Source organism: Cetorhinus maximus, chromosome 5 (assembly GCF_964194155.1).
Source record: "Cetorhinus maximus chromosome 5, sCetMax3.hap1.1, whole genome shotgun sequence".
Lineage (NCBI taxonomy): Eukaryota > Metazoa > Chordata > Chondrichthyes > Lamniformes > Cetorhinidae > Cetorhinus > Cetorhinus maximus.
Genome location: NC_135883.1, coordinates 107,787,836 through 107,810,233, shown reverse-complemented (window position 1 = coordinate 107,810,233; position 22,398 = coordinate 107,787,836). Strand labels below are relative to the sequence as shown.

Sequence of the window (22,398 nt, the reverse complement as noted above, 5' to 3'; positions counted from 1 at the left end):
AATTTAATTCAGATAAGTGTGAGGTGATGCGCTTGGGCAGGACAAACAAGGCATGGGAATACACAATGAACGGTAGGACCCTGGGAAGTACCCAGGATCGGAGGGACCTTGGTGTGCATGTCCACTGGTCCCTTAAGGTAGCGGGACAAGTGGATAAGATGGTTAAGAAGGCATATGGGATATTTGCCTTTATTAGGCGAGGCATAGAACATGAGAGCAGGGAGGTTATGCTGGAACTGTATATAACACTGGTTAGGCCACAGCTAGAGTATTGCGTGCAGTTCTGGAATCCGCATTATAGGAAGGATGTGATTGCACTAGAGAGAGTGCAGAAGAGATTTACCAGGATGTTGCCTGAGCTGGAGAGTTTTAGTTTTGAGGAGAGATTGGATAGACTGGGATTATTTTCCCTGGAGCAGAGGAGATTGAGGTGGGACATGATTGACGTGTACTAAATTATGAGGGGCATAGATAGGGTAGACAGGAAGGAACTTTTCCCCTTGATGGAGGGTTCAATAACCAGGGGGCATAGATTTAAGGTAAGGGGCAGGAGGTTTAGAGGGGATGTGAGGAAGAATTTTTTCACCTGGAGGGTGGTGGGAATCTGGAACTCACTGCCTAAAAGGGTGGTAGAGGCAGAAACCCTCATAACATTGAAGAAGTGTTTGGATGTGCACTTGTGACGCCATGGCATACAAGGCTATGGGCCTAGTGCTGGAAAATGGGATTAGAATAGTTAGGTACTTGTTTGACCAGCACAGACTCAATGGGCCAAAGGGCCTTCTTCTGTGCTGTAGACCTCTATGACTCTATGACTCTATGTAAGGGTAATGGGAGCTGCCAGGGTACCTTGCACAGACTTGCAGAATCTGCATCCTGTGGTCACACACTATCTGCACATTCATGGAGTGGAAGCCCTTCCTGTTGACGAAGGCTCCCGGCTGACCCACTGGCACCTTTATGGCCACATGTGTGCAGTCGATGGCACTCTGGACACGGAGGATCCCAGCAATCGCTGCGAAGCCTCTGGCTTACTTTGCCTGGCTGGCTTCGTCCATACGGTAATGAATGAAAGTCAACGCACACCTGAATAGAGCTTCTGTCACCAGTTTGACACAACTATGGACAACTAGTTGGGAGACCCACACAGATCCTCCACTTAGCCCTGGAAAGAGCCGGAAGCATAGAAGTTTAGGGCCACCATGACCTTCAGAGCCACTGGCATGGGCTATCCACCCACACGGTCAGAGCTGATCTCAGGGCTGATCATCTGACAGTTGGAGGTCACTGTCTCCCTTGAGAGACAGAGCCTCCTTCAGCATTGCACCTCAGACATACTGAGGTAGCTGCATCGCCACCTGTAAACCCTGGCAGCAGGGTATTGGCATCTTCTGCGGCCCCTTCGCCTTGGCCTTCCTGTTGGTCCTGCGCCTCTTGTGCCTGGGCCTCTCCCCCCACAGGTCGCTCCCTGGAGGCTGAATAGGGGCACCTGGCCTCCTCCTCTTTCTGCCCCTCCCTTCCCCCTCAGAGGAGGTGCCTCCAGTAGAGACCATAATCCCCATTATCAGGGTAAGGGAAGGCTGTGTGATACCTGGAATGCCCCACACAGTGTGAATCCCCCGGCTGGTGGGGGGGGGGGGGGGGGGGGGGTGGAGGAGGAGGTGGGTTGGGGGGTGGGGGGGTGGGGGGCTAGAAGACAACACTGAGTCCTGAACTGAAGCCTCTAACTGCTGTCCTGTTCACAGAAGCAAGCAGTGGCAAGTTATATCCAAAACTACTACTATTCGCTTTGTCAAGCCCACTGACCCCTCTTATCCCGCCTGTGGATGAGGTTTTGATAATTGTGGCCTGCCCGCCTGCCCGTTTTGCCCGTGCGATGGCCTGAAAATCGCACGGGCTACGTAAAGTCAGAGACAATTGGCCTCTCAAGGGCCTTAGCTGGCCACTTTTAATGATGGGTGCTCCTCCAAATTCATCTCATGCCCACCTAGCGAAATATCGCGAGAATGCGTGTTGATGTTGGGACGCTCGTCCGATGTCAACACGCTTTATTTCACGCACGGGCATGTCACGCATGCGCCGCATGCCAAGGGTAAAATCCTGCCCCAACTGTTGGGGTTATCACAAGCAGAAGCCTAGAAAGTCAAGCAGTGACTGAAAAACAAGTGCTGAATCATGGTGCCAGTGACAATTTTTTAAAACTGTTATTTATGGCCAATACACAGTATTGATAGCAACTCTTGGCATGGCAGTAGCAAGCCTTATTCTATTTTCCTACTGAGTGCAAGTCAGGGCATTCAGTGCAAAGAGGACTGATTCACCCTCTACTTGAAATCAGCTCCTTTTTTGGCAGAAACATTGATGTAAAAAATACCATCCTCACCTGTGATATGACAAGCCTTCAATATGTGACTATGCTGGGCACAAAAATATGTGAGCAGTCTTGGCACCATTGTGCCAGTCGCATCTTTTTGGCTCATTGTTTGAAAATGCTGATATAGTTTAATAGCTCAATTAGTTTAACAACAAATGGAAACACTAAAGTAGAACAGTGATGTTGTTTGGATACTCAGCACATAAGCTCCAACCTGATTTGAGTTCTGCAGCTTTGCCAACGTCTGCAATTACATTAATGATTCATTGACTTTGCACTATTGTTTCAATATGCCCCATTCATTGTGATCGAAGGGAGAGAGTTTCTGTCTCTCCCATTCCCATGAATTGTGACAAGTTAAATGGCCAAAAGCCAATAAATCATTCACAAAATCATGAGTGGTCACACTGTAGTTCAGTTTACAAACTGAAAATCAATTTACAGCAGAAATTAAAAGTGAGGCAACAGTCTTAATCACGAGTGATAGAGGAATGTGCAGAAAGTACACCTTCTACTCCACCCATAATCACAAGTTTTAGATACAATCATTGATTTCTTCTTATAATTCCATTCAAATAAATACGTGTACCTGCAATCTTTCCCATATTTTTACTGTATTCCTTAAACATTTTAATATAATTATCTTTAAAAGGATGATAAATATATAATTTTAAAGGCAAATATGACAAAACGTTGCAAAGAATCATGTAAGAAGAATAAATAAGCAATCAATAATGAAAATGTTGGTATATAGGAAAATACTTGGTATACAGGAAAATATTATCCTACCCATTCCACAGGGCATAGCAGATGTTGCTTCCAGGAGCTGAGAGATCTGTCAATCAAGGGCTTTACCAGGGGCTGTGCTGGAGAGACAAGGCACAACCACAACAATCTGCCATGGCTGACTGGTATCAATAAACCCTCGAAGAGGAGCTGAGTGGCTTCTTGAAATCACACTACCCTGGTGACCAGCTGCTTTGCAAGTTAACAAGCTATCTTGCACCAAAGTCTCAATGATAACAATCTAACTAATTGATCACAGTGGAAGAATTCTCATCAATCTCCCTGCCTTATGCTGCTAGTGTCACTGCCTTTTTTCCCTTTTTGTATTCGGCTGTCATTTTCATTCAGTGTTGTACTTTGCCTACTTTTGATTTATTTTGCACTTGCCCTTATTGCTTTGTGTATATTCTTTATTTTCCACATAACCCATCCTACAATGGAACAACAAGCATTTTTACAGCTCAAGCAGAAAGTAGGAATGCTTGAAGTTTTTTTAAAAATAAGTGTAGCTAGCCATTTTATCAATAACAGTTGCAATGCTGTGCACTTGTGTTTCTTTCATTGGTTTAATTTTGTCTTTGAATTCATCTATTTATTGTCATTGTCTCTGGGCATATTGTGCACTATCATCTGACACACACATGCAAGTGACCAAGATTAGAGTTTCTAAAAAAAGATGTGAACTTTCCATAATGGATTTTCAGTATCAGACTTCAGGAATACAAAACACAGCATCTATTGAAACTGTTGGATTCCTTTTTGATACGAACCTTTCTGTACAGGTTGACAAGGGTTTTCAAAGTGATGCTGCATGAAGCTAATCCAAGGCTAATGCAATAATGGAATTCAGCATGAGGTGTAGGGCGTGAGACGAGATTCTGTAATGCTCTGATTATGGCCAGTTCGGAGTTTATTTGCCAATATTTTGCTCAAACGTTTTATGCCATTATTCAGGTGCGAGGCTTATGTTTCAAGACCTGCCTATGCTGGTTCTGGTGGAGGTGGGCAGCACTCAAATTTGGTGCTGCCGTCTCATTTACCCAATTGCAGCATAGGATGAACGCCTGCTATGTCACTGGATACCTCTGCATTCAGCAGGAAGCCAAACAGCATTCCCTGCCTTTATTGTATTCTGTATATGGTGCAACCAGTCTTCTGTTCTTAAAGAAGTCTGTTCCTTTGAAAGGGACACTGCATTACAGGAGGCTGTTGCTGGTTGCTTTTGTAGTAATTCTAAACAATGAAAATGAACACCAGGACAGAAAGAGGGTTCCAGATTCACTGGAGGCCTTAGTGGTGGACGTAGACAATAGGAGAGAGATCATGGTTCCACGGAGGCCAGGGGGCCCTGAAGAACAATCCAAAGAAGGGACTGAGAGCGCGTGACTGGTGAGGTCAATTCCTGACAACTAGTCCCAAGAATCTGGCAACAGTGCCACAAGATGTCTAATGACCTCAACACGGGTGGTCAAGGTCAATGAATATATCTTCTTCACATATTATCTCCTATCCACCATCCTCTCATGCTGCTCAGTACACTAGCCCCATCACTCACCCATCAGCAGTCCTGAGCGCCAGCACTCATGCAAAAGACCAGATACTCCACCTCAGCCACCTACCAATGGTGCTAGCCTCACACCAACTTCTCACTGTCTGCACATATCTTCAGGTATTCAGTTACTGTAGGCACATCATCCAAACGCAGCACAACATTGACAGTCTTGCAGGACTACGCGAAATACAATAGAAAGGAGCAGAGGACACAGGCACCTGCATTTCCTGAGCTCTATGGGACATGCATCATTGGCCATACAACAGAGCCCATGCATCTGTTGAGAACATTCAGGATGTTAGGATGCTCCTTCTTGGTTGTCTTTCAGGCAGCACAGACACGATGGGCAGTATTTAATGAAGGCAATGGCTGAAGAGCTGGCGAATGCCCCACGTGGCCTCTTTTTGGGAAGGCCTGCCAAATTAAGTTCCAATCAGGCACTTAACTGGGCCATCCCTGGGATCAAGGACCCTTGGATGGAAGTCCTGCCTGCCCGGGGAGTTGCTGGTAAATCAGAGGCTGGCAGCCCTTCTCTACTCAACAGTGCCACTTGGGAGGCAGTGGCTGCCACCGGTACTATACCCACCTGAGGCCTAGGATCACCGATGGACCCAGGCACAGGTGAGTGATGACAGGAAGGGGTTTGTAGGGTTGGGTCCACAGGGGAGGAGGGGAAGGAGATCAGCAGCAAGGACAGGGGCTGGCTCTCAGCGGGTGCCCCTTCCTGAGGCTGGGTCTAACAATCAGGCATTGATTGCCTTGAATGAGGGACCAAGACCACACTCCTAGAAGGTCACAACAACACTGACAGAGTTTGCTTTTTGGTCTTCCTGCATGGCGAGGCCCCCCTCCCTGCTCGCCACTGGGTTGATGGGGTAATACCCGTCGGTGGCTCAAAGAAAGCAATTATAGAGCAAAATGTGTGATATAGCGAAGGGCAAGAAGATCTTTGTACATAAGTGTGCGCAATGTCACACTGTTGAAAATGGAGGCAAACACAAGACGAGCCAATTCTGTCTGGTTTATTTGGATGCAACACTGGCCAGGCTGAAGGATTTTCTTACACTGAAGCAAACAAAAACCAAGGTATAACCTTGGATGAGGGCACGCTCAGATTTACTTGGAGAATCCACAAAAAATACATCACAGGAACAAAAATGGTCTTTGCAGGTCTCAAGAAGAGTCAGCATGAAGATTTGATAGCTTATCTCAAATCTGCCACAACCAAGTAACTTTGATTGACTATCCGTTTTATTCTTAAAGGGCCTCAATTGGCGGCGGGGCAGAAAGGCCGTCCACGGGTCTTCCTGCCACGGACTTAACTGGAGCAGTGGTGGGAAGGCAGTGGGATCTCCACCCGACTGATTAAATGCCCCTCCGCCATTTATTTATTGCTTTTATTGCTTTACAGTTTAACTGTGCAAAACTGTCCAAGAGAGGTGAGGTTATGAAGTTTAAAATAAAACTTGCAATGTTTGTCTTCAGATCACGATGAGTGGGATCCACACCTAAACAGGTAGAAAAGAAACAAAATAGATTGCTTCATGTCATAAAGAGGTAGATTTAGCAAATTTTTTTTTGTGGAAAAATATACTTTATTCATAAAATATCTGGAAGAACATTACAAAACATTTCTAAATCGCCATCACAAAAAGTGCAATCAGATTCAACTTTTACACATGGAGCACGAGGTACTTCAATACAATCAATGAATATTACAGTCATTTCAATATGGTCATTGCAGACAGTCAGACAATGGAATTATCAAAATTTTTTTTTTGCAAAAATATACTTTATTCATAAAATATCTTCAATCACATTCCAAACCATTTCAAAAACACCATTACAAGGGTACAATCCAGGTTAAACTTTTACAAAATGTATCACCAGGTGCATCAGTACAAACAATATTACAATCATTTACAGCCTTTCATTTTGAGCTGTACAGCCCGAGGGGGTTTAAACAGTTCCCAACCCCTCGGTGCGCTGTGGCAGAAAGGTCTTAGACAGCGACCCTTCCCCATTGCGCCTTTGCGGCAGCTGCCCCGAGCTTTAGTGCGTCCCTCAGCACGTAGTCCTGGACTTTGGATTGTGCCAGTCCGCAACAATCGGTCGGGGACAACTCTTTGTGCTGGAAGACCAACAAGTTTCGGGCAGACCAAAGCGCGTCTTTCACCGAGTTGATGATCCTCCAGCTGCAGTTGATGTTTGTCTCGGTGTGTGTCCCTGGGAACAGCCCGTAGAGCACAGAGTCCTGTGTCACAGAACTGCTCGGGATGAACCTCGACAGCAACCACTGCATCTCTCTCCAGACTTTCTTTGCAAAGGCACAATCCACAAGGAGGTGAACAACGGTCTCTTCCCCACCACAGCCACCTCGAGGGCAACATGCAGAGGGGGTGAGACTCCTGGCGTGTAGGAAGGATCTGACGGGGAGGGCCTTTCTCACCACCAGCCAAGCCACGTCTTGGTGCTTGTTGGAAAGTTCTGGCGATGAGGCATTCTGCCAAATGACTTTGACAGTCTGCTCGGGGAACCATCCCACAGGGTCCACCTTCTCCTTTTCCCTCAGGGCCTCTAGGACGTTACGTGCTGACCACTGCCTGATGGACTTGTGGTCAAAGGTGTTTTTCTGCATAAATTTTTCCACGAGGGACAGGTGGTACGGCACGGTCCAACTACTTGGAGCGTTCCGCGGCAGCGTGGCCAGACCCATCCTTCGCAACACCGGGGACAGGTAGAACCTCAGCACGTAGTGACACTTGGTGTTTGCGTACTGAGGGTCTACGCACCGCTTGATGCAGCCACACACAAAGGTGGCCATCAGTATGAGGGCGATGTTGGGCACGTTTTTTCCCCCTTTATCTAGAGGCTTGTACATCGCGTCCCTGCGGACACGATCCATTTTCGACCTCCAGATAAAGCGGAAGATGGCTCGAGTGATCGCCATCGCGCAGGAATTATCAATATATTAGATTAAGGATAAATGGCAATCCCCAATAGATTGAGGGAAGGGAAGGTAAATACACTACCTGTTTGGTACTGAACAATACACGTCATGGTCCGAGGGTCATTAACCCTGGTTTGTGCTGAAAATTAGCAGATCCTTGTTGTTGTAGTACTGAGGGCTGGTAGGTGACAATCGGCCCCACAGTCGTTAAGTTAGTGAGGGTGAAAAATCAGCCTTTCCTCTATCGAATAACTTATGCTGGAAAATGCAAATATAACATGAGGGCAGGATTGTGCTGGGCACTGACACCTTCATTGATCAAATACCTTTCTGACACTCACTGTCTAGACTCTCACACACACACACACACACAAATAACAGATACCTGGATGAGGCCCTGCCATTATTGTACCCCAGAATGAGTCAGTGCCTTAAGGGGAAGAAGAGACAAAAGGGAGAAGATTGAGAATTTATAGCTACATAATGAGACAGACTCTGCAGGGAACAAAAGTCAGGAGCAGGTCACCTCTCCAGGAGAAATAGCAGCTTCAAATCAAATTAAACAAATCTCTAGAATCTGTCAAGGCAACAAGAGTGTCATTCCATGTAAAACACCTTTTAATCATCTGAACTCCTGCTATTCATTCACCTCCTTTGAAAGTAGGCCTATCACTTAGTGGTTTGTAACTCCCTTAGTTCATCACAAATCTTGGGACTATTATTAATACTGTCCTTCATTTTAAAACTGAAAGTTGCACAGCTTCTTTGCAGCACACACTTTGAACCAGCTGCTAATTTGATAGTTTAATTTTACAAGATACCAGCATATAACCTCAGTATATGTATGACCTGCAGATCTCTGCTTCTCACATAAACCAGAATTGTCAAGGGTATCGTGCCACAAAGTATGAGACTAAAGTGGGGGGGATGATGGTGGTGGAGGGGCAGAGGGTATTTTTGTGATCTCCTGACAGAAGAATTGTTATTTTTTCCTTCTTGTTTTCTTTTTTTTTGGCCCACGTAAATTGGAATCAAAGATTGGCCGGCAGAAACTGTAATGCCCTTAAAGAGGAGGTAGTTTAGGTATGTCACTGTATATTCCCAGGAGAAGAAAAGGTAGGACAAACAAATAATCCAGAGCTCCTTGGATGATGAAAGAGATCGAGCACAAGACGAATGACAAAAACAACAATAGCTCACCTTAGTAAAGCATCTTTAATATAATAAAATGTTCCAAGAAACAAAGTATGACGCCAAACCACATGAGATATCAGGTCAGATGACCAAAAGGATCAAAGAGGTCAGTTTTAAGGAGTGTCTTAAAGGAAGAAAGAGAGGTGGAGTGGTGTAGATAGCATATTCCAGAGCTTGGGGACTAGGCAACTGAAGGCATGGTCACTAATGGTGGAGTGATTAAAATTGGGGATGCACAAGATGCCGTAATTAGAGGAAAGTAGATATCTCAGAGGGTTGTGGGGCTGGAGGAGACTACAGAGACAGGAAGATGGGAGGAATTTGAAAACCAGGATGAGCATTTTGAAATTAAGATGCTTGACCAGGGGGGTTAGCGAGCAGAGGGTGATAGCAGAATGGGACTTGCTGCAAGTTAGGAAATAGGCAGCAGTGTTTTGGATGACCTCAAGTTTACACAGGGTAGAATGTGGGAGGTCAGCCAGGGATGCATTGGAATAGTCAAGGCTAGAGCTAACAAAGGCAACAATGAGGATTTCAGCAGCAGATAAGCTTGAGATAGGGGTGAAGTTGGGTTTTCTTATGCAGGTGGAATTAGGCAATTTTAGTGATGGCATGGTCAGAGGCTCACCTCGGGGTCAAATGTGACACCAAGGTTGCACATAGACTGGTTTAATCACAGTCTATTGCCAGAAAGAGGAATGGAGTAGCTAGGGAACAGAGTTTGGAGCGGGGACTATAAACAATGGCTTCAGTCTTCCCAATATTTAATTGGAATAAATTTCTGTTCTGTCAGATAAGCAGCCTGATAATTTCACAGCAGTGGAGGAGCAAAGACAGGTCAATGATGGTGAGCTAGAGCTGAGTGTTGTCATTGTAAATGTGAAAATTTAAGGTGTACTTTTGGATGATGTCATTGAGGGCCAGTATGTAGATGAGATATAGGAGGGGTCAAGGAGGTAACAATGCGGGAGCAGGAAGAGAAGCCACTGCAAGTGATTCTCTGGCTATGATTAGACAGATAAAATGGGAACCGGGTAAGAGCAATCCCATCCAGCGAGACGACAATGGGGAGGCATTGAGGAGGGTGGTGGGGTCAACCTTGTCAAAGGGTGCAGATGAGTCAAGAGGAGGGGGAGGGAAAGTTTACCTGTGTCTGTCACATACAATGTCATTTGTGACTTCAATAAGAGCTGTTTCGATACTGTAGCAGGGGCAGAAACCTGACTGGAGGGATTCAAGATTGGGTAAATCTAATTAGCACTAATATTGTGGAGGATGATTTCCTGGAGTGTGTACAAAATGGAGCAGTACATTGAAGGACCAACTTGGGATTGGGCTATTTTAGATTTAATATTATGTAATGAGAAATTGCTAATTAATAACCTTGCTATAACAGAGCCTTTAGGAAATAGTGATCATACTATGATGGAATTTTACATTAAGTTTGAATGCGATATCATTCATTCTGAAATTAGGGTCTTAAATCTGAACAAAGGAAACTATAAAGGTATGAGGGCCAAGTTGGCTAAAAAATTTGATGGCAGACAGGCAAAGGTTCGTATTTAAAGAAGTATTACATGGTCTACATCAAATATACATTCGTCTAAGACACATTCCTCTAAACCCAACAGGAAAGGTGAATCAACCATGGCTAACAAACGAAGTTAAAGATTACATTAGATCAAAGGAAGTGGCTTATAAAATTTCCAGAAAAAGTGGTAGGCCTGAAGATTGGGAGCAATTTAGAATCCACATAAGTGGGACCAAGAAACTGATAAAGAAAGGGAAAAGGGAATATGAAGGCAAGCTAGCAATAAACATGAAGGAGGGCTGTAAAAGTTGTTTTAGTTATGTGAAAAGAAAAAGATTAGCAAGGACAAATGTGGGTCCATTACAGGCAGAGACAGAAGGATTTATAATGGAGCATAGGGAAATGGTGAAGAAACTAAACAATGACTTTGTGTCTGTCTTCATGCAGGAAAATACAGACAATCTCCCAGAAATACTAGGGAACCAAGGGACTTGTGAAAATAAGGAACTGAAATAAATTAGTGTTAATAAAGAGATAGTACTCAAAAAATTAATTGGATTAAAAGTTGATAAATCCCCTGGACCAGATGAGCTGCATCCCAGAATATTAAAGAAGGTGGCTATAGAGATCGTGGGTGCATTGGTGATTATCTTTCAAAATTCTATAGGTTCTGGAAAGGTTCCTAAAGACTGAAAAGTAGCAAATGTAACCCCATTATTTCATAAGGAAATGAGAGAGAAAACGGAGAATTGCAGACCTCAGTTTGACATCAGTAGTGGGGAAAATGTTAGAATATATTGTATAGGATATGTTACCTAGACACTTGGGAAAATAATGATATGGTTGGGTAGAGTCAACAAACCTGCTGGACTTTTTTTGAGGATGTTACTTGTAGCATAGTTGAAGGAAAACCAGTGGATGTGGTGTATTTGGATTTTCAGAAGGCTTTTGATAAGGCCCCACACAGGAGATTAGTAACCAAAATTAGAGCACATGGGATTGCAGGTAATCTACTGGCATGGATTGAGAATTGGTTAACCGACAGAAAACAGAGAGTAGGAATAAACGGGTCATTCTTGGGATAGCAGGCTCTTACTAGTGGGATACCGCAAGGATCAGTGCTGGGGCCATGGCTGTTCACAACCTATATAAATGATTTGGATGTGGGAACCAAATATAATATTCCCAAATTTGCTGATGACACAAAACTAGGTGGGAATGTAAGTTGTGAAGTGGATGCAAAGAGGCTTCAAGGGGACTTGGGCAAGCTAGGTGAATGGGCAAGAACATGGCAGATGGAATATAATGTGGATGAGTGTGAAGTTGTCCACTTTAGTAGAAAAACAGAAAGGCAGAACATTTCTTAAATAGTGAGATGTTGGAAAATGTTGATGTCCAAAAGGACCTGGGTGTCTTTGTTCATGAGTCACTAAAAGCTAACATGCAGGCAATTAGGAAAATTTGCCTTCATCGCAAGGGGATTTGAGTACAGGAATAAAGAAGTCTTGCTGCAATTGTATAGAGCCTTGGTGAGACCTCACCTGGAGTATTGTGTACAGTTTTGGTCTCCTTATCTAAGGAAGGATATACTTGCCAAAGAGGGAGTGCAACGGAGATTCACCAGACTAATCTCTGGAATGGTGGGATTCTCTTATGAGGAGAGATTGAGGAAACTGGGCCTGTATCCTTTATAGTTTCAAGGAATGAGAGGTGATCTCACTGAAACCTATAAAATTCTTACAGAGCATGACATCAGGGTAGATGTAGATAGAATGTTTCCCTTGGCTGGTGTGGCTAGAGCCAAGGGACAAAGTCTCAGAATAAGTGGCAGGCCATTTAAGACTGAAATGAGAAGGAATTTCTTCACTCAGAGGGTGCTGAATCTTTGGAATTCCACAGAATGTGGAAGATCAATTGCTGAGCATGTTCAAGACAGAAATCAGTAGATTTCTGGACACTAATGACGTAAAGGGATATGGGGATAGCATTGAGATAGATGACCAATTATGACCTAATTGAATGGCAGAGCAGGCTCAATGGGCCAAACCGCCTACTCCTGCTCCTATGTTCCTATGTTGAATGTGCACTTTTAAGTGAATTGAGGGCTAGTTTTTTTTTCCAGGGATGGATACAGAAAAGGGCACGGTTATCATGAGGAAGGGGGATGTGGTTGTGAATGATATCATGAAGTGATCAGAGACAGCCTTATCTACAGTTGATAAGATGGAACTAGCAAGACCACATGAGATGACATGGTCAAAGGGTGGCCACTAAGATGGGTTGAGGAGTTTACATGGAGGGAGTGATTTGGGGAGGAGAAGAAAGCAGTCAACTCAAAGGAGAGAGAAAAGGATACGTTGAAACGGAGGTTGAAATCAAGTATGAGTTGTTATTCAGTGCAGAGGTTGTGGGAGAAAAGCAGTAAAGAAATTTTGGTGGGGACATTTTTATCATACTACGGAGGACAGTAGAAAATGATGATTTTGAAGGACAGGTGAGGCTTAGGCCAAGGTATGATCTGGTGATAAAAGCCACATGGTCTTGGAGGATAAAATGGTGAAAGATGTACACAGGCAGGGAGGCTTCTTTAATGGGAAAGGTGTCATCACCCCTCAGTCAGGTTTCTGTTAAGACCATGATGTCGATGCAATCACACACAATATGTTCATAGATGGTAAGGGCCATCTTCACAAGTGAACAGAAATTCTGAAGCAGAAAAAGAGCGCAAATGACAGATGTCAGCTAGATAATACAATTGAGAACCAGGCTGAATATAGAAATTTAAGAGGGAACGTTAAAGAAGGAATAAGAGAAGCAAAGAGGACATATGAGAAGAAACTGTCTGCTAACATAAAAGGGAATCCAAAAGTCTCCTGTAGGCATATATATAGTAAAAGGTTGGAAAAAGGAGGACTGGGACCAAAAAGGGGCCAAAAATGGGATTTATGCATGGAGGCAGGTGGTATGGCTGAGGCACTAAATGAGTACTTTGTATCTGCCTTTACTAAGGAAGAAGATGCTGCCCAAGTCATAGTGAAAGAAGAGGCAGTTGAGACACTGGATGAGCTAAAATTTGATAAAGAGGATAAATAGGCTGGATGTACTTAAAGGCCATAAGCCACCAGGATTGGAAGAAATGCATCCAAGGATACTGATGGGAGTGATAGCAGAAATTGTGAAGGCACTGGCCCTAATCTTCCAGTCCTCCTTAGGCAGAGAGGTGGGAAATTGCAAAGGTTATATGCTTGTTTAAAAAAGTGTGTAAGGATAAGTTCAGCTACAACAGGCCAGTCAATTCATCCTCAGTGGTGAGAAAGCTTTTTGAAACAATAATTTGGATTAATGTAGATTAATTGAGGAAAGCCAGCAATGATTTAGATCAGACAAAATGTGTTTAACTAACTTGCTTGTGTTTTTTAATGAGGTAACAAAGAGGTTTGATGAAGGTAATGCAGTTGATGCCATTTTCATGGACTTTTAAATGGTGTTTTATAATGTGCCACATAACAAGCTTGTTAGCAAAGTTAAAACCTGTGGAGTAAAAGGGACAGGAGCAGCAATGGATACAAAATTGGCTGAGTGATTGAAAACAGGGAGTAGTGGTGAACAGTTGTTGCTCTGATTTGAGAAAAGTTTACAGTGGGGTTCTGTAGAGATTGGCGTTACGATTACTGCCTTTCGTCATTCATATGAATTACCTAGATTTGGGCATACATGAAACAATTTCAAAATTTGCGGACGACACAAAACCTGGAAGTATTGTGGATTATGAAGATAGTGATAAACTTCAATAGGACATAGATTGGCTGATGGAATAGGTGGACATGTGTCAGATGAAATATAGCAGTATCCAATAGTCATCATGTTAAAGTGGATCATGTATTTTACCAAATTATCACAAATTCACAAACGAATTACATTTATACTGTACACTTCTCAGATTCTCTTCGATGTTCCTTGTTACCATGGTTTATGCTGCATGCCTGTAGATTTGATGCCACCTTGGGCATTAAACATCTCCTGATGGAATATTATAACGTTTCACCCAGCGAGCTGAATTGTTCCTATTCATATCACTGCAGCAAATCTCAATGATACTGCATGTACGGGGAGGTGGTTGTACACAAGATGGCAGGAGATTTTAATTATGCAACACAAGTAGCAAAATCAGAAATACATCTATAAATATTTCACTAAATGTAGTGCACTGAGGAATTCTTCCCCATTGTCTGCTCCCAAGTTACATCCAATCATCAGTTTTAAAGCCCCACACTCTAACTGTATGGATTAAATGTAGCATTATGTCACATTTCAGCTGAATGCAATTTATCTTTAGCACAGTCAAAGTTAAAGAACAAAGAGAGAAAATGTACTGTTATGTTTGCTGAAACGTTCTTAAGTATTTGATTGTAATACTGTATACTGTTAATGTATCAGATTTTTTACCACATGTAAAGCATTTTGTACACTAGAAGCAAGAAACAGTTTGTCTCTCAGAGGGTTGTTAATCTATGGAATTCTCTTCCCCAGAAATCCGTGGAGGCTGGGTCATTGAATTTATTCAAAGTTGAGTTAGATAAATTTTTGATAGACAAGTGAGTCAAGGGTTATGGGGAGCCGAGAAGAAAATGGAGTTGAGACCACAATCAGGTCAGCCATGATCTTGTCAAATAGCCTATTCCTGCTCCTAAATCCTATGTTCATATGCTCCAATGTTCTTACAGTGAGTAGGTTAAGCTCAGGCATCCACTAACACCTCCCTTAAACCCAAAAAAGAATGCAATGGAGTTGGGTTTTGATCACAATTTAAAATAGCTTATTTTAACAACCCACCTGCAATCCATCTATTCTTAGACCACAAGATGTAAGAGCAGAAGTAGGCCATTCAGCTGATCGAGTCTGCTCTGTCATTCAATGAGATCATGGCTGATCTGATAATCCTCAACTCCACTTTCCTGCCTTTTCCCCAGAACCCTTGATTCCCTTACTGATTCAAAATCTGTCTATCTCAGCCTTGAAAATACTTAACAACCCAGCCTCTACAGCCCTCTGCAGTAAAGAATTCCACAGATTAACTGCCCTCTGGGAGAAGAAATCTTTCCTCATCTCTGTCTTAAACGGGCGCCCCCTCACTCTGAGATTATGCCCTCTGGTTCTAGACTCTCCCACAAGGGGGAACAGCCTCTCAGCATGCACCCTGTCAAACCCCCTAAGAATCTTATGGGCAGAATTTAGTCCCTGTCGGGTGGGCTCGGTGGGGGCGGGCAGGAAGCTGACCGCCACCCACGATCGAGGCCTGAAGGCGATTTCACGCTGGTGGACCAATTAAAGGCCATCCATCCAGCGTGAAACGCAAATGGCAGCACTCATCACTGCCCATGCGGGAAAGGGGGGAGGAGGGCAAGCGGGGTGAGCACAAACTTCTCGCATACACGTGAAAGGTGTGCTTGAGAATCTTCCTGAGGCACAGAACTGCCTCAGGGAGATGAAGAGTTTTCAAAAACAAATAACGAAGATGTGAAAAATATTATAAAACATGTCCCCTCATGTGACTCTGTCACATGAGTAGGGACATGTTATTAGTGAAATTTAAAAATTTCATTTTATTTTTATTTGATGTTGGAAACCCCATTCCGCCTGTGGATGAGGTTTCCAAAAAAATGCAAAGGCCGTTTGGCCTTTTCACCTGCCCGCCCAGCAAAAAAATAACTTAATTGACACTTTAATGGTCTTAACAGGCCTTTTAATTGTTGACGAGCACGCTGCCGATTCCAGCGCGTGCCTGCCGACCAAATTATCACGCGACTGCGTCAATGTGCGTCATTTCACGTTCGAGCAGGCCGGGCGCGCACCCGCCAGCCAAGGTGAAATTTCTGCTCTATATATTTCATTAAGGTCGCCTCTCATTCTTCTAAACTCCAATGAGTACAGGCCCAACCTACTCAACCGCTCCTCATAAAAAAATCCCTCCATACCTGGGATCAACCTAGTGAACCTTCTCTGGACTGCCTCCAATGCCAGTATATCTTTCCTTAGATAAGGGGACCAAAACTGTCCACAGTATTCTAGGTGTGGTCTAACTAGTGCCTTGTTTAGATTTAGCAAGACTTCCCTATTTTTATACTCCATTCCCTTTGAAATAAAGGCCAATATTCCATTTGCCTTCTCTATTACCTGCTGAACTTGTATGTTAGCTTTTTGGCATTCATTCATGAGGACTCTCAAATCCCTCTGTGCTGCAGCTTTCTGCAGTCTTTCTTCATTTAAATAATATTCAGCTCCTCTATCCTTCCTGTCAAAGTGCATAACCTCACATTTTCCCACATTATATTCCATCTGCCAAGTTTTTGTCCACTCATTTAGCCTCTCTATATCTCTCTGTAGACTCCTTGTTTCATCCTCACCACTTGCCTTCCCACCTATTTTTGTGTCATCCGCAAACTTGGTGATAGTACATTCGCTTCCCTCATCCAAGTCATTAATACATATTGTAAATAATTGTGGTCCTGACACTGATCCCTGTGGCACTCCACTAATTACAGGCTGCCATCCTGAAAATGCTCCCCTTATCCCAACTCTGTCTCCTATTAGTTAGCCAATCCTCTATCCATGCTAATATACTACTCCCAATACCATGGGTTCTTACCTTATTCAGTAGCCTTATATGCAGTATTTTATCGAACGCCTTTTGGAAATCCAAATCTCCAAATCCATTCTTGGGAATTAAAATTTAGAACCTATAGCGCAACACAGGCTATTTATTCCAATTGATTTTTACTGCTGTTTATACTCCACATAAGTTTCCTCCCATTCTAACCACTTGACCTCACTCTGCCCCATATCCCTCTACTCCTTGCTCCCTGATTTAAATTGTTTTATCCATTTTTAGGATGTGGGCATTGCTGCCATGGCCATCATTTATTGATCATCCTTCATTGCTCGTAAGAAGGAGGCGGTGAGCTGCCTTCTTGAACCACTGCAGTGTCTGCGGTAAAGGTACTTCCACAATGCTATTATATTGGAAGTTCTAGGGTTTCAACCCAGTGACGATAAGAGAACAGGGATATCTGTTTGTGTCAAGCCTCCATTTAAATGTGTCAATGCTATCTGTGTTAACTACTCTATGTGGCAGCAAGTTCTAGATTTATTTCATTTGCTGTTTGCAGTACCTTGCTGAAGGGCTGCCAGTCATGGTCTGCGGGGAAAGTGATATAAGTATTTCTTTTAGTGAACGTGGCATCAGTCACCTGCTTAGTACAAACATGATCTGAGTGATGTTTCTCGCAACCCCTATTGCAGCCTGTAAGGTGCCAGAGGCAAAGAAGTTCAGAGCTACAGTGACATTGACTGCAACCATTTGGATTCATATCTTGTTGCAGAAGGTGACCCCACTCTGACAAATTCCTGAGAGAAGCATAGCCCACTGCTCCTCAGAGAACTGCATGCTGTTTGTCCTGGGCTTAGAAACTCTGCAGGGAGGGTAATGATTCCAGTGAGTACACCACCATCTATTTGCTCCTCTTCCAATGAAACTCTATCTGCCCCCTCTGCCTTGCATTGTTAGGATTGTCAGGATTTCCAAGAAGAACAACACGTGTTGCTTAGAGCTTACTGCATTCTACAGCAACTAAAAGCAGTTTATTATCATCTTCAAGCAGGCAGCTCACCATCACCTTCTCAAGGGCAATTAGGGATGGGCAATAAATGCTGGCCCAGCCAGTGATGCCCACATTTTTCTCTGCCTCCACCAATGATGAGAACCAAGGGGAATTAAGGGGTGATTTGATACAGGCAATGAAGGATTGGGGAAAAGAAGGTAGTAACAGCCCATTTTCAGTGATTGACAGGACTAAGAGAAGTTTAAAGGAAAGGTATTTAGAACAAGGGTAGAAGAAATCTTTAGACTGATCCTTTAAGCAATAAGCATAATTATGCCCTTTGAAAGTCAGTTACAAAGAAACCACATTAGTTTTAATATCTGTAGAATCAGTGATTCCAGGACAGAAGATCATTCGACCCATTGTGTCCATGCCTTTTGCTTATTTTGGTCTTTTGATATTATCTTTCAACAGGGTTACTATCATTATTGGGGAACTGGTTGTAAATAGTTAACCCAGTTTTAACAGTCTATTTTTTTAAGATTGTCAATAATTCCTTTTTATTAAATGGATCACTCCAAGTGCAAAAATTACATTGATGAGAAAATCTGAGGCATAGTGCACAAGAACTGAAATAGTTCCCACCAGTGCCAATATTGCTTTTGAGTTTAAGGGTAAATCTCCATGGCGATTTTCCCACTTGTTCACCTTAACCTCAGCAGAAGATCTGCAGAAAGCAGCATACATGCATTAATTGAAGAACCCTAGGGTGGCTATGACTGCTACATTGCTGATATTATTACTCACTTCGAGAATTGGCCCATTAATTACTTAAGACCAGTGAACAACATTCAGGACAACAGAGGCAAAACAGAGGTGTTAAAAGACATTCATGCTACTAAAACATTAAACAGGGTTATTGATGATGGAACTGGCTTGTGAAAGATGAACAAAAGATTAAGGGAAATATCGTTAGCATAAAGTATTTTTTAAAATGAAATTAGAGCAGCCTTACCAAGCAGCTTTGATATCATCAGGATCCACTAGTCCATCTCTGAATATCTAAATGGCATAGACACATTCCAAAGCAACTCCTTTCATTTATAACAAAAACTTGCATTTATGTAGCACCTTATTATGGTAAAACATTCCAGGTGCTTCACAGGAGCATGTGCAGATACAATTGGCACTGAGTCAAAGGGGGAAGTATTTGGTCGTAACTTCTATGCTCTGGGGCGCGTATTTGGTAGGGTGGGGTTATCTCTAGCTAAGAGCCGAGATATCTCTAGCTAAGCGCTCCATAGTACCTCTACAATACCCTTTTTCTCCCTTCCATCTCCAGTTCCATTGTTCTCACATCCCTTTGAAACTCAAATCCTTCCAACTATAAAATCTTTTATATCTCTACCTTGTCTTTGCTTTCCGATCAATAAAATATAATAACTCCACTACTATTTACCTATGGAACTCCTGCAAGATGCAAACATGTTTCTTTCAACCTCTGACTCCCCTTTGATATTCAAACAAATTCTTATTATGACACAGCTGATGGTAAATGCTGAACTGTTCAAATCCCAGAAACATGAAACAACTGTCATAACCAATTTTTGCAATTTGTTTGTTTTGAGATGCAGGCTTTGAATTCAGCTATAACAAGACCACAAAATCTCAAGAAGTTTTTATAAAACTAAATTAAACATTTATTAATTAAAAGATTGTAAGCACATACATTTGTCTACAAATTACTACAAGAATAACTTCTAAAAATCCCCTAATTAATCTGACTCCCAGTTACACCTCTGTTAAGACAATGGTAAAACACAGATTTAAACAGGCCCCTGGCAAAGCACAGTTTGGCAGTCGCATTCAAAATAAGTTTATTTCAGCTCTGGTCCTTGCAGACAGCCCTCAGGTTGGAGGCATTAGATCTTAGCATTGCTCTCCTTTTACCAACAGTCTTTTCTTCCTTTATACATATTTTCCTCTTTGAATGCAAATTCTCCTTGTATCACTAGGTTTTTTTGAACTTTACCTCTTCTAACAATAAAACCCTTTCATAGCACCAATTTTATTAGTAAGCTTTGGAGAAAAATAAGCACATTATTTGGCTAGGTGTAATATTTCACCCATTCTTTTGAATGGTTTATTTTAAAAATGCAAATTGCCCCCTTTACACTTAACCTTCTAACTTCCCTATGTTTACCTAATTAATATTTAAAACCTACTTCTCTTCTATACATCAAAGCTTCTGGACCAGCTGGCTTTAATCCAATTAAGACACACACACATACACATACATAGACACAGACGCAACTAAAAATCTATTTTAAAATAATTTCCAATAACATTATAGACATTATTATATCTTCTTGACATTCTCAACTTATCTAAAAATGCAAATATTAGATCTAACCTATTTACCTGTACCTCAAACTTAGCACCTCTGACCGTTTCATTTTTGAAACCCCCCAGACAACCTGACTCCTCTTAATCTCTGCCCAGTTTAATTAAATCACACGCACACACAGGCATCTGGCCTTCTTAACAGAATAACATATTATTCCCCAAAAATATTTTTAATAAATAACATCCATTCTCACAACCCCCAGGCCTGACCCAACCCAATCCAACCCGACCCCATTCCCCAACAGCCTGATACCCCCACCTCCTGACTGGCCGACCATCTCCCAAATGGCCAACCCCTCATTGACCAAGATTCCCCACCTCCCCGACTGGCTGACCCACTCCCCCCCCACCCGACTAGCTGAACAACCCTCACCTGTCCAATTGGCTGACACCCCCCCCCATTCCCCAACTGGCCGACAACCCTTCCAACACATCCCCACCCCCAGACTGGCCAAAGCCCCCATGACCACGCTCCAACACGCCAACTGGACAGCCCACCCCCTGATTGGCCTAACACCTGCCCACCTGTCCAACTGGCTGACACCCCCCACACCCCGACTGGTTGACACATCCTCCTGATTGGACAACACCCCCCACCCCCCAGAATGGCCAAATGCCCCCCCACCACAATTCACCAACACCCGCCACTCCCAAACTGGCCAACCCACTATCCCAACTGGCTGTCACCTCCTCCACACAACCCCACCCCTCCACCACCACCCCCCCACCGCCCCACTCCCCTCCCCCGGACTGGCCGACACCCCCACCCCTTAACTGACCAATCTCCCCACTCCACGGCTGGCTAACAACCCCCAGCCCCCAACTAGCCAACTCCCCCCAACTGGCCAACACCCCCCACCCCACCACTGGCCAAACACCCCCTACTCCACAACTGGCCAACAACCCCCTGCCCCCAACTGGCCAAAATACCCCCCAGCACCCCTACCAACTGACTCCCCACCCAAGATGGCTGATCGCCACTGCCCCACGCTCGACTGGCTGACACCTCTCGACTGGCTGACACCCCCCAACTGGCCAACCACCCCCAACTCCCTCACCCCCGACTGCCCGACCCCCCACCCCCACCCTCCCCAACTGGCCAAGAAGCCCCTGACTGGCCAACAAACAGAGTTGGAGGAACACAGAGCTCTCAGAGGACAATAAGGCCGGAGGGAGTTACAGTGGCATATCACTGTAAGGTCATGGAGGATTTGAACACAAGGATAATAATTTTAAGGTCGAGGTGTTGCTAGACCTGAAGCCAGTATAGGTCAGCCAGCACAGGGTTAATGGGTGAACAGGATTTGGAGTGAGTTAGGATACGGGCAATAGATGCTGGTTTAGATGTGTTTTAAGTGGATTAACAAGCAAATTAAAAGTGGGATAAAATTATAAAAATAACTTCTACATATTCTGGAGATAGAAAGGAAAAAGGAATCAGAGGAGCAAAGAGAGAATGGGAAAAAAAGGTAACTGTGGATAAACATAACCAATAAAAAAATCTTTCAGAATGCACAAAATATAGGAGAATTAGAGATGAAGTGACAACCATGCAAGATGCAAATGGTTTGAAACTAAGGATGAGCACAAGGTAGTAAATATTCTGAATTGCTACTCCCTCTAAGCATTCAAAGGCCAGAGTTCGAAGGGGAAGGGGACTGGAATGGGATCGAAGGCCAGCAGCGGGGGGCAGGGGTGTTTGGGGGTGGTTGGGCATGGAGACATGAGATCTTGTCAGGGAATAGGGGATAGGAATTGGAATGCTCTGGAAGTGGAGGTGATTGAAAACAAAAACGGAATTACCTGGAAAAACTCAACAGGTCTGGCAGCATCGGTGGAGAAGAAAAGAGTTGACGCTTCGAGTCCAACATGACCTTTCAGCAGAACTTACTGGTGGTGATGCAGGTGGCACATCCAGAGAGCACAGGAGGGGTTGAAAAGACAAGGTGGAACAGGGTGAAGTGATGAGAGTGGGAGATTGCAAAGGATAGGATCATAACTCAGTGA

At 43.6% G+C, this 22,398-nt stretch overlaps 1 long non-coding RNA gene and 1 pseudogene across 2 annotated transcripts in view; one reads left to right on the top strand and one right to left on the bottom strand.

Annotated features, from left to right (window-relative positions):
* Positions 1–22,398, bottom strand: part of LOC144680338 (uncharacterized) — a 590,442-nt gene that overhangs the window by 5,100 nt on the left and 562,944 nt on the right. The window contains exon 4 of one of the 2 annotated variants that reach the window (XR_013576538.1): positions 8,048–8,092. The exons of the other annotated variant lie outside the window; for it this stretch is intronic. This is a non-coding gene — a long non-coding RNA (uncharacterized LOC144680338). The remainder of the gene's footprint in view (positions 1–8,047; positions 8,093–22,398) is intronic. 2 annotated transcript variants of the gene reach the window in all.
* On the top strand, positions 5,622–5,944 carry LOC144680337 (cytochrome c pseudogene; annotated as a pseudogene).